General features: G+C 40.3%; 1 long non-coding RNA gene across 3 annotated transcripts; it reads right to left on the bottom strand.

Moving 5' to 3' along the window:
* Positions 1-497: 497 nt before the first annotated feature.
* On the bottom strand, positions 498-4195 carry LOC139532346 (uncharacterized). Of its 3 annotated transcripts, none has more exons than XR_011666550.1 (4): positions 4002-4195; positions 2186-3137; positions 2019-2091; positions 498-863 (listed from the first exon to the last, which is right to left on the bottom strand). It is a non-coding gene; the product is annotated as an uncharacterized lncRNA (long non-coding RNA). The 3 variants fall into 3 exon arrangements; XR_011666552.1 differs by having other exon boundaries at positions 822-836; XR_011666551.1 differs by lacking the exon at positions 498-863 and having other exon boundaries at positions 1168-2091.
* Positions 4196-13153: the final 8958 nt, after the last annotated feature.

The raw sequence follows: 13153 nt of genomic DNA on the forward strand, positions 1-13153 counted from the left end.
CAAGTAAGGTGTGTGATATATTGGAAATTGTGTAATATAATTTCTGTCAACCTAAAATATTGTCATATAATCATTAATACAGTTAATTGTAACGCTCGTCCTGGGAAGAAGGATCGGACCAAAACGCAGCGTGGGAAATGTTCATGTTAATTTAATAAATAAACTGAACACTGAAATAACAAAAACACCAAAGAGAGTAAACGAAACGAAACAGTCCTGTCTGGTGCAGACACAAAACAGAAAACAACTACCCACAACAAACAGGTGGAAAAAGGCTATCTAAGTATGGTTCTCAATCAGAGACAACGATAGACAGCTGCCTCTGATTGAGAACCACACCCGGCCAAACACACAGAAAAAGAAAACATAGAACACCAGACATAGAATGCCCACCCCAACTCACGCCCTGACCAAACCAAAATAGAGACATAAAAAGGATCTCTAAGGTCAGGGCGTGACAATACCCCCCCCCCCCCCCCCCCAAAGGTGCGGACTCCGGCCGCAAAACCTAAACCTATAGGGGAGGGTCTGGGTGGGCATATATCCGCGGTGGCGGCTCTGGCGCGGGACGTGGACCCCGCTCCACCTTAGTCTTGGCCCACTTAGGTGGCGCCTCTGGAGCGGGGACCCTTGCCGCCGACCCCGGACTGGGGACCCTTGCAGTGGGCCCTGGACAGGAGGGCGACTCTGGCAGCTCCGGACAGGAGGGCGACTCTGGCGGCTTCGGACAGGAGGCAGACTCTGGCGGCTCCGGACAGGAGGGAGACTCTGGCGGCTCCGGACAGGAGGGAGACTCTGGCGGCTCCGGACAGGAGGGAGACTCTGGCGGCTCCGGACTGAAGGGCGTCGCTGGAGGCTCCGGACTGAAGGGCGTCGCAAACACACCAAAATAGAGACATAAAAAGGATCTCTAAGGTCAGGGCGTGACATTAATTCAGTTTTTATACAAATGTTCTACATAAATAGCCTCTAAAGTATATGTAAACAAGACCATACATTTTGAATTTGTTGTCTTCTTGAAAAGCTGAGAGTGCTATTATATGATACAATATCAGTACTTGTCAAGTCCAATCATCAACTGATTTGAGGCATTGTATTGCTGTGAATTGATTGCATTTATAAATGGAACGTGGGTATATTGGCAATTAATGTGAACAATTAAAAAAAAAGTTTTATTTAACCTTTATTTAACTAGGCAAGTCAGTTAAGAACAAATTCTTATTTACAATGACGACTAAGGAACAATGGGTTAACTGCCTTGTTCAGGAGCAGAACGACAGAGTTTTACCTCGTCAGCTCGTGGATTAATACAATCATTCCTCTAAAACTGTCTGGCTAGCTAGCTAGTAAACATACAGTGCAGATACATTTTTCAAATGTATTATTTTACACAATATCTTAAACACAACTCTGGCAAACCATGATTGACCAACTCCCTGACCAAAATGGCTGACCTTGATCCCTTCATAAGAATGTTCATGTCATAGAGAATGATAGAGGCCTCTAGTGGCCAAAATAACATTTTAGTAGTCAAAGTAGTCAACTGGGTGGCAATTCCTGAATGGCATTGCCCATGCTATCACACACGCTACAATGGCACGAATATCAAGATGAGTCCTCTATCTGTCTGTATGGTGCATGTCCGTTCACGTGAAACTTCCCAGTCGGAACTCTTAACTGTTGATAACTCTGACAGCAACAACCAATGGAATTCACTTTTTATTATCAGCAGTCAAATTCAGTTAACCATTATGATACTAATATCTGGTGATGTTGATACTGTTCTGTCATTGCACACCTATCTATTTATTTATTTACATAAAGCAATAAACAGTTTGCAGGCCCAGTCTGTAATTCTACCAACAGCCTGACCCTGCCACTGTTTGACAAATAACTTTTTATGCTCTGTCTGAACTAATCTTCAGCATGATGACATTTTAAAGCAAGAGGGCGCCATCAAGCTGAAAATATCAGAGCCATTTCTTTGCTGTAGATAGTAAGGCTCCAGTAAGCATCACCTGTCTCCATTGGTCTAGTCTTGGATCCCGGACATTAACATTAGAGCAACAGAATTCCAGTGGGAGGTTCATCCTGAAATCAAAAGAAATTTGGGCTCAGCTTGACATAACACCCATTGGACGTAATATAATGTCTGACACATTTTTTTATTTGGTGGTGAACCTACCCTTTAATACAATATTTGGTTGTCCTCCTATAGTTGACCATTAGATTGGAATGACTCACAACAGCAAAATAATAGCAATATAAGTATCTCTCTCTCTGTTCCTTTCTTTCTCCTTCTGTGTGTCTCTGTCTGTCTGTCTGTCTCTCTCTCTCTGTCTGTCTGTCTCTCTCTCTTTTTCTCTCTGTCTCTCTCTCTCCTTCCCTTTCTCTGTTTCACACACCCAGCAGCCTATAGAGTGCTGTTTTGCATAGTTGTTGAGCCTCCCATGTCTATAATAGATGTTCTGCTCCTGTCCCCAGATATTCACTGTCCCAAGGGGTTCTACCCACGACCCACCCTCCCTCACCCCCTACCAACCTTCTAATGTTCATTTTGTTACAGAGCAGTTTAGTCTTTAGTTCACAGATATTCACTTCCATTTATTTTAAAATACAAATCAGGGACACCTTATTTGACATTAATACAAAGTATTTTATTTTCTTAACATCTCCAATCTAAAAGCAAAAGCAATAAAACACACATACAGATTTAAAGATGCAGAATCCCAGATTGATGACCAGAGCTGAAGCTCTAGATAGATATTTAGAATGATAGAATGACAGATAGGTAGGTGTTCTCTGTGTACAGGGTGTCTACTGGGAGCAGTGGTGTGGCTCCAGTGTGTGAGTGACGGGGTCCTGGTCCTTTAGGGTGGCCTCACAGGTGACTGAGCCAGCCTTCCTCCACTGGTCAGTGGGGAGGGTGAGGCTGCTGCTCCAGCTGTAGTGACCGTCCTTCTCCAGGACCTCCAGGCTCTGGCTGCCCTGCAAGGCCCCCCCGGCCCCCAGCCTCCAACCCAGCTTCCAGCCCTCCGGGAAGCCCCTGTTGGCCAGGCACACTAGGGCCACATTCCCCTGGTCCTGCTCCTCACTGGAGGGAAGTAGGACGGTCAGGGAGGGACGTACCACACCCACTAGGAGAGAAGATGAGGGGGGAAAGGAGAGATGACATGTAAGGGTTAAACTGGACAGGAACCTTGAAGAACTTTCAACTACTTTAATATGAAGAAACAAATATGTTATTTGTATTGTATAAAATAGTCTGTAAAAATGGCAGGTTATCTATAAATATATATTACATACTATTTTACTTCCCTCCAATAACATCTATGAAGTGTGACCACACACTACAGTCAGGGATGTGTTAAAGTACAATACAGAAAGAAAACGTACATGTTTACAATATAACATGTTTAATAATGCTGCTGAACTGTTTCTGTGTATTTAAAGACATCGAACATGTCAACATATTATTTTATATTTGCGGATATTTGGTATATTAAGTGTTTGTCCTTGAATGATCATTAGAGTATGTGGAAACATCACAAATAATCGGAATAAAATAAAATAAACATTCAAATCTATAACTATTTCTCAATTATGACTTTGTGACTTTATAAATGTTCAACTGAATGTATTATAATAAGGATAAATCTCTTGTACTTACAGTCAACGATGAGTTTGGTGCCTCCACCGAAAGTGTACCACAATGATACAGACTCATTGAACGGCCGTACAAAAACCTCCTGCTCTTTACACACACCAGTAACTCTCTACACAACACACATTCAACCCTACCACTGATTGTCTGTCAAAAATACTATATATACGTAGGACATAACTTTCAAATGAATTTACTTTGATGTTTTAGGTTTTTCATTTTAGCTGACTATAAAATATAAATGTTGGAGAGGTGTAATATCTCTGACAAACTCACTACGTCCAAGAAGGCAGCAATATAGAATAGCAATACAGTATTATTGAATGAAAACACTTACATGTAACTAAATACTATGGTCAAGTCCTTCCAGAGATTTAGGTCAGCTATTTCCTTCCATGTTTAATATTATTATTGTGTTGCAGTAACAGTTTCATCATCTGTCCTGAGGTAGGGTATTTCCATAGACGAGGTGATTTGCATTGGCAGCTCATGCTTCAGTGCTCTGGAAGTGTTTATAGCCCTGTGAGTTTCAGACTGCAGGACTGAGATCTGTCCTTCAACACAACAGAAACCACGACAACCATGACTCTGATCACCATCTTCATCTGGACACTGGTCTGCTGCTGCCTCAAAGGTCTGTTGTTTTATAACTCTTACAATGGAAACATACATATTGTTGAGTACCTTCTATAATGATTGAAATGGCTCTCAATGAATAAATGTCCTTGTATAAAATATTATGAAATATAAATGATCTCTTATTTATACTTATTGATCAATTTATATTTTTCCTCTTCAGGATCCAGAGGTCAGGTGACTGTGACTCAGCCTCCTGTAGTGACATTTTCTCCAGGAGACCCCGTCACTCTGACCTGTAGAACCAACCCTAAAGTGTACAAATGGAGTAGTGGAAATGAGGGTGCGTACTGGTATCAACAGAGACCTGGAGAAGCTCCCAAACTCCTGATAAAAAACGTAAAGACACGGCTAGATGGGATTCCTGCTAGATTCAGTGGCAGTGGGTCTGAGAGTGACTTCACTCTGACCATCAGCGGAGTCCAGGCTGAAGATGCAGCAGTTTACTACTGTCAGAGTTACCACAGTGGTAATGTGTTCACACAGTGATTTAGAGACGTACAAAAACCTTCTGCTTGAAATGACACACATCACTGGTCCACTGAACACAGAACTATTGGTCTTGTTATACGACATCACCAAGTACAACCACTTTACTAACTCAGAAATAATGGTTACAAACTAGTGTAGTTTCTTACAGTTTTTTACAATCACTTTGACACTAATTTCAGAACCTTGTGGTCATTTTTCAGAACTCTAGACACAAAAGTCAAAACGGTCATCACTTGTAACACAGGCTGTCCAATGTTCAAAACATTGCCTTGTGCATTCATATCTTTAAAGAAACCTTGCACTTGCAGAATCATTGGTTCAAATAACCAATTTATCATGAAATACCATAGGAACATTCATTTAGATCACCCACACACAAGATACCGATAGTTTCAGTGTGTAGTTGTTCTTACGATCATTAAATATTGTAGTACAAAATATATGACACGTTTCATTATGCTACTAAACATAAATACATCACTGTAAAAGGACTAGTAGAGAGAATACTACAGACACAGTGGAATCATTGAACAAAATATGAAATTTATTGATGAAATACAATAAAATCACAACATAGGTTTCTTTGAATCAAAGCAAAAATAATTAGCTACAAAAAAAAAGAAAAAAACTACAGTAAAACGTCAACTGCAGTGTTGCTCACCTGGCTTACTGTAAAAAGCCAAACAAAGGATTAATTACTGTACTTCTATATTTCCCACAACCCTGTCTTGTGGATTTGGCCATAGGTTCTCATCCACATCACATTGGATGTTTTCATTAGCCAAACATCTTGGGAAGAATCTTCGGGCGAATCCAGGCCTGACACTGGTCTGCCGTGATGTCATTGCATGCGTCATTCATGGCCTGGAGAAGGGTGGCTTGTTCGTGAGGGCGCCTATCATATACCTTCCACCTCCATGTGGAGAAAAATTCCTCAATCGGGTTAAGAAAAGGAGAGTATGGGGGTACGTACAGGGTGGTAAATTGTGGTTGGGCCTGAAACCATGCTTGCACCATTTGAGAATGGTGGAACCTGACATTATCCCACACAATGACATAGGTCATTCCATCAGCTCTACAGACCTGATTTAGCTCATCAAGGAAGGTTACATTCGAACAGCGAATCATGTGGCTGCCTGCAACTCAATATATAGAGTATATAGAGTAGAGAGCTTTAGATGTTGTTCGACCAAACATTAGAATGGGCAAGATGAGTAATCTAAGCAACTTTGACTGTGCTATGATTGCTGATGCCACACATGGTGGTTCCAGCATCTCAGAAACAGCTGCCTTCCTGGGATTTTTACGCACTACAGTCTCTAGAGTTTACAGAGAATGGTGCGATAAACAAAACACATTCAGTGAGCGGCATCTCTGTGGGCAAAAACACCTTGTTAATGAGAGAGGTCAGAGGAGAATGTCCAGACTCATTCAAGCTAACAGAAAGGCCACACATGCTCAAACAACAGCTGTTTAAAACAGTGGTGTGTAGAAGGACATCTCTTAACGTACAACACCATGAATAATTCAGGCTGTTGTGGAGGCAAAAGGGGGTCCTACCCAGTACTAGATAGGTGTACCTAATAAAGTGGCCGGTGAGTGTACAGTAATGTCAAATCTGAAAACATGGTCTGGGAAAGTGGTACATGGCACCATAGAAACGGTGTCTGATAAAGAATGATGATGAAATATTACATCCATAGATAATGTAGTCCAATTGGTTCATGTTCCACGGTAATTGGTGTCAATGGATCTCGTTATCCTGAAACTTTCGTGATCTAAACATGGAATATTGTTTGTCAGTTTCCATAAAACTATGCATTAAGAGTAATGCAACAGTCACTTATCATTTTGAGCAGTTGTATCAATTGATAGTAAGATCATTGTAATGAAATGAATAGACAGTCATCTCATATGTAATGTGTGAATTGCATTTTGAAATGGTAATACTTTGATGTTAAGTTGTGTCATTTTGAACAGGTGATTTTAGTTCAATGAACAAATTATCTTAGCTTTATGTGTATTGTATCCAAGCAATTGGAAAAAGTGTTAGTTTAGAAAAATTTGCATTTTGATCATTGGTTGTGAGTTTAGTGTCTAGTGTTTTGAAAAATGACATCAAGGTTCCATAATTAGTGCCAAAGTGATTGTAAAAAACTGTAACACTCCCAACCTCCCATGTCTACAAATGTTCCTTCGTATCAGAAAGATAAAGGTAAAATAGTCCTATTGAGGATGAATAATCCATATCATGTCAACATATAATCATGTGTGAAGCTAAACGTTTTTAACTGTTGGTGTTCCTCAATGCTTCGTTGACCAACCAGACACACACAGCTGGCCAACACTTCAGGGTAGCAGTGTGTGTGTGTGTGTGTGTGTGTGTGTGTGTGTGTGTGTGTGTGTGTGTGTGTGTGTGTGTGTGTGTGTGTGTGTGTGTGTGTGTGTGTGTGTGTGTGTGTGTGTGTGTGTGTGTGTGTGTGTGTGTGTGTGTGTGTGTGTGTGTGTGTGTGTGTGTGTGTGTGTGTGTGTGTTGATCTGTTCACAGTGAGAGCGAGCACTGTGAAACAGAAACAGAGATTTGCATGTCCCCTCTCCCAGAATAGAGCAGTACACTCCCCAGATGTTCCCCCATCGATAACACAACACCAGAGCTAGACCAGAGGAGGTTGGGCAGTGGACACCTGGCAGAGGTCAAAGATCAAAGTCAGAGGTCAGATGTCAGTCACACATTCATTTTATAGGTCACTGCACTAATCTTGTGTGGTGTGGACAGGAAGGTGTTGGGCACCAGACGTCAACCTGACTTCGCTACCAGTACGCACACACCTGACACTAAGAGAATAGTTGACAATTTTCTAAGGTCAAAGTGCACTAGAATGGCATGAGGGAGGATTTGATAGCTAGTGATGTACATCTGAATGTTCATCAGGAATTCATCAGGAATCAACACAGACAGAATCATCAGGAATTCATCAGGAATCAGAGCCAGATGGAAGTTCTTCATCCCAGTCTAGAATACCTCCAGGGTCACTGACAGGTCAGCCAGTGGCAAAGGTCAACAGTTTCAGAGTCACATGCTCAGAAATACACACAACCTCCTAATGCCTCTACCAGTACCTGTCCTGTACGGCACAGGGGTATCTCCCAGACCTAATCCTGAGTAAGCTAGAATGGACATCAGTTAGAGGACAACATTCACCTCCAGCTGATACGTCTGACCTAGCTAGATCATCAAATAAAATCAAGCTTTATTTATACTGCACATTTCAGACATGGAATGCAACACAATGTGCTTCACAGGAAAAACAAATAAAAACAATGAAAATAAAAACATGAAATATTGACAACACAACAAATATAAGAGGATAAAAAACTAAATAATAACAAAAAAAAACTGAACGACTGAAAAGGAAAGCGAAAAATAGGCCAGATATGAAAGGTTGTGCCTTGCCTCTATGCTACTAAGCATTACAGCACATGACCATTCCTTACATCAGTGGAGGGTTTGAACAGGCTCCTGCAGTGGACAGGACAAGGACTTACTGATAATCCTCTTTTCTAGGAATCAAGGAAGAGGTCACAATGAATCACTCGTCTCCTGACCCACACTGTGTGTACGTTAGGGTCAGGAGATACAGGAGGGTCAAGACGTTTGTCTTTGTGTGTGTGTCCTGCTTGTGCATGTTTGTGTGTGTGTGTGTCTGTCTGTGTCCTGTGTGCATTTGTGCGTGTGTGCGTGTGTGTATGTGTGTCTGTGTGTCTTTGTGTGTGTCCTGCTTGTGCATGTTTGTGTGTGCAAGTGTCCTGTATGTACATGTGTGTGTGTGTGTGTCTGTCTGTGTCCTGTGTGCATTTGTGCGTGTGTGCGTGTGTGTATGTGTGTCTGTGTGTCTTTGTGTGTGTCCTGTGTGTATGTGTATGTGTGTGTGTGTGACACCAGCAGTAGATATAAATACCTAGGAGCTCCCCAGGCAGGCTAATGGATTAATAGCTGCTGGATCTGATGGATTAACACACCAAGTGTCCTTCATGTCCCGGCTGGCGCACGCAGGAAGTGCCTCAGTCAGATGTGAAGTGATATCCTGTTTGCGCTGGTTTCTGGCTGACACGGTACTGGAGGTAAGCAGAACACCACCTCCTGGATCGCGCCACGCCCACAAATGACTCGTAGTTATTTTCTGTACACCTTTATATTCTGCTTCCAAAGACAAACCGAATACCTGTCTGGAACGACGCTATGTAAATGGAACCTATAAGGATCAAGTAACTTAGCGTCTGCTAAATGACTAAAATGTCAAACGTAATGAAATAATGGGATACTCAGTCACCTTGAGATACTCAGTCACCTTGAGATACTCAGTCTGCTAAACCTGGAGTGTGTGTGTGTGTGTGTGTGTGTGTGTGTGTGTGTGTGTGTGTGTGTGTGTGTGTGTGTGTGTGTGTGTGTGTGTGTGTGTGTGTGTGTGTGTGTGTGTGTGTGTGTGTGTGTGTGTGTGTGTGTGTGTGTGTGTGTGTGTGTGTGTGTGTGTGTGTGTGTGTGTGTGTGTGTGTGTGTGTGTGTGTCTTAGCGGTCATCCTGTCCATTGTCCAGGGCAGGGATTAGCTGATTGAATTGGAGTTAGTGACCATTGTCTGATCAACAGGTCACATAGAATGGACATGGCATGTCTTTACACGCAGACAGGACACACAGATAGAACATGGGATGACATGGCATAAACATGGGAAAGCACATGGTATAGACAGACATGGGACAAACATCAGATAGCCAGAACATGGGACTGACATGGGACACTCAGATCAGGCTTCACCACCTAAAGCTATTTTTATTGTCATGTGACCATCCAGACGAGGAAAACAATGTCTCTGACCAAAGCCCATTCTAAAGCTCTCACCCAGGTTAATGTCCTGGTTCTAAACCACTGTCTGTAAAGGAAACACTAGGCAGTCATCAAGGTCCTTGGAGAGCAGATGTTAACAGATCCTTAGGAACCTTTACAGCTGCACCATCGAGAGCATCCTGACTGGTTGTATCACTGTTTGGTATGGCAACTACACCGCCCTTGACCGGAAGGCCCTACAGAGGGTGGTGCGGGCAGCCCAGCGCATCACTGGGGGTGAGCTACCATTCATCCAGGACGTACATGCCAGGCCGTGTCTGAGAAAAGCCTGGAAAATTTCCAAAGACTCCAGCCTAACTACTACTGCTCCCCCTCACACCTACAAATGATTATTGATTAGATGTATTACTACCACTACGCTGCTGATCAAATGATTATTGATTAGATGTATTACTACCACTACGTTGCTGATCAAATGATTATTGATTAGATGTATTACTACCACTACGCTGCTGATCAAATGATTATTGATTAGATGTATTACTACCACTACGCTGCTGATCAAATGATTATTGATTAGATGTATTACTACCACTACGCTGCTGATCAAATGATTATTGATTAGATGTATTACTACCACTACGTTGCTGATCAAATGATTATTGATTAGATGTATTACTACCACTATGCTGCTGATCAAATGATTATTGATTAGATGTATTACTACCACTACGCTGCTGATCAAATGATTATTGATTAGATGTATTACTACCACTACGCTGCTGATCAAATTATTATTGATTAGATGTATTACTACCACTACGCTGCTGATCAAATGAATATTGATTGTCATTACCATTATTATCTCTATTTATCCTGCTACCGGTCACCATTACTCCTGTTTTCATGTATATATTACCATTATTATCTCTATTTATCCTGCTACCGGTCACTATTACTCCTGTTTTCATGTATATATTACCATTATTATCTCTATTTATCCTGCTACCGGTCACCATTACTCCTGTTTACATGTATATATTACCATTATTATCTCTATTTATCCTGCTACCGGTCACCATTACTCCTGTTTACATGTATATATTACCATTATTATCTCTATTTATCCTGCTACCGGTCACCATTACTCCTGTTTACATGTATATATTACCATTATTATCTCTATTTATCTTGCTACTGGTCACTATTACTCCTGTTTACATGTATATATTACCATTATTATCTCTATTTATCCTGCTACTGGTCACCATTACTCCTGTTTACATGTATATATTACCATTATTATCTCTATTTATCCTGCTACTGGTCACCATTACTCCTGTTTACATGTATATATTACCATTATTATCTCTATTTATCTTGCTACTGGTCACTATTACTCCTGTTTACATGTATATATTACCATTATTATCTCTATTTATCCTGCTACTGGTCACCATTACTCCTGTTTACATGTATATATTACCATTATTATCTCTATTTATCTTGCTACTGGTCACTATTACTCCTGTTTACATGTATATATTACCATTATTATCTCTATTTATCCTGCTACTGGTCACCATTACTCCTGTTTACATGTATATATTACCATTAGTATCTATTTATCCTGCTACTAGTCAATATTACTCCTGTTTACATGTATATATTACCATTATTATCTCTATTTATCCTGCTACTAGTCACTATTACTCCCGTTTACATGTATATATTACCATTAGTATCTATTTATCCTGCTACTAGTCAATATTACTCCTGTTTACATGTATATATTACCATTATTATCTCTATTTATCCTGCTACTAGTCACTATTACTCCTGTTTACATGTATATATTACCATTAGTATCTATTTATCCTGCTACTAGTCAATATTACTCCTGTTTACATGTATATATTACCATTATTATCTCTATTTATCCTGTTACTGGTCACTATTACTCCTGTTTACATGTATATATTACCATTAGTATCTATTTATCCTGCTACTAGTCAATATTACTCCTGTTTACATGTATATATTACCATTATTATCTCTATTTATCCTGCTACTAGTCACTATTACTCCTGTTTACATGTATATATTACCATTAGTATCTATTTATCCTGCTACTAGTCAATATTACTCCTGTTTACATGTATATATTACCATTATTATCTCTATTTATCCTGCTACTAGTCACTATTACTCCTGTTTACATGTATATATTACCATTAGTATCTATTTATCCTGCTACTAGTCAATATTACTCCTGTTTACATGTATATATTACCATTATTATCTCTATTTATCCTGTTACTGGTCACTATTACTCCTGTTTACATGTATATATTACCATTATTATCTCTATTTATCCTGCTACTAGTCAATATTACTCCTGTTTACATGTATATATTACCATTAGTATCTATTTATCTTGCTACTGGTCACCATTACTCCTGTTTACATGTATATATTACCATTATTATCTCTATTTATCCTGCTACTGGTCACCATTACTCCTGTTTACATGTATATATTACCATTATTATCTCTATTTATCCTGCTACTGGTCACCATTACTCCTGTTTACATGTATATATTACCATTATTATCTCTATTTATCCTGCTACTGGTCACCATTACTCCGTTTCCATATATATGTTACCATTATTATCTCTATTTATCCTGCTACTGGTCACCATTACTCCGTTTCCATGTATATGTTACCATTAGTATATTACCATAAGTATTTATATATTCCTGCTCACTTTTCAGCCCTGTTTACAGCCCAGGGGCCTCGTTTATAAAACGGATTTACGATCAATTTTGATCTTAAGTATGACTTACGCAGAAAACCACGTATAAGTAGTTATTTATAAAACCTCACTTTGACTTGGGAATGACCTTATCTCTACGCAAAGTCTAGACTTGACGTAAGTGATTTTCCGGCTGGTTATGTACGGCTATTCTTTTCTTCCCTTGCAGTTTAAGGTCAGACCATTTCTTTTTCCCTATAGCTTAGCCACAGTTCTGTCTTGCTGCCCCACCTCGTTCACTGCAGCGGCGACACACTCCCAAGCTACCTGTTTGGCTTTGTTTGTCAACCCACTATTTAATCCACCGAGTAATACGTAATAAGTAATAAGTTACAAATGGGCTTCTTAGAAACTGCGTAAGCAAGGTTTTTGTGCTCAGTATCTTTCACACACACACACACACACACACACACACACACACACACACACACACACACACACACACACACACACACACACACACACACACACACACACACACACACACACACACACACACACACACACACACACACACACACACACACACACACACACACACACACACACACAGCTGCAATACTGTTACTGTGATTATTATTATTATTTATCCTGCTACCAGTCACTTTCTTCTGATCCCTGCCTTCTGGTATCTACCGCAAATACTTTAGTATCCCTGCACACTCCAAATGTAGTATTGAACACGGACCCTGTATATA

This window comes from Salvelinus alpinus, chromosome 10 (genome assembly GCF_045679555.1).
Source record: "Salvelinus alpinus chromosome 10, SLU_Salpinus.1, whole genome shotgun sequence".
Classification (NCBI taxonomy): domain Eukaryota; kingdom Metazoa; phylum Chordata; class Actinopteri; order Salmoniformes; family Salmonidae; genus Salvelinus; species Salvelinus alpinus.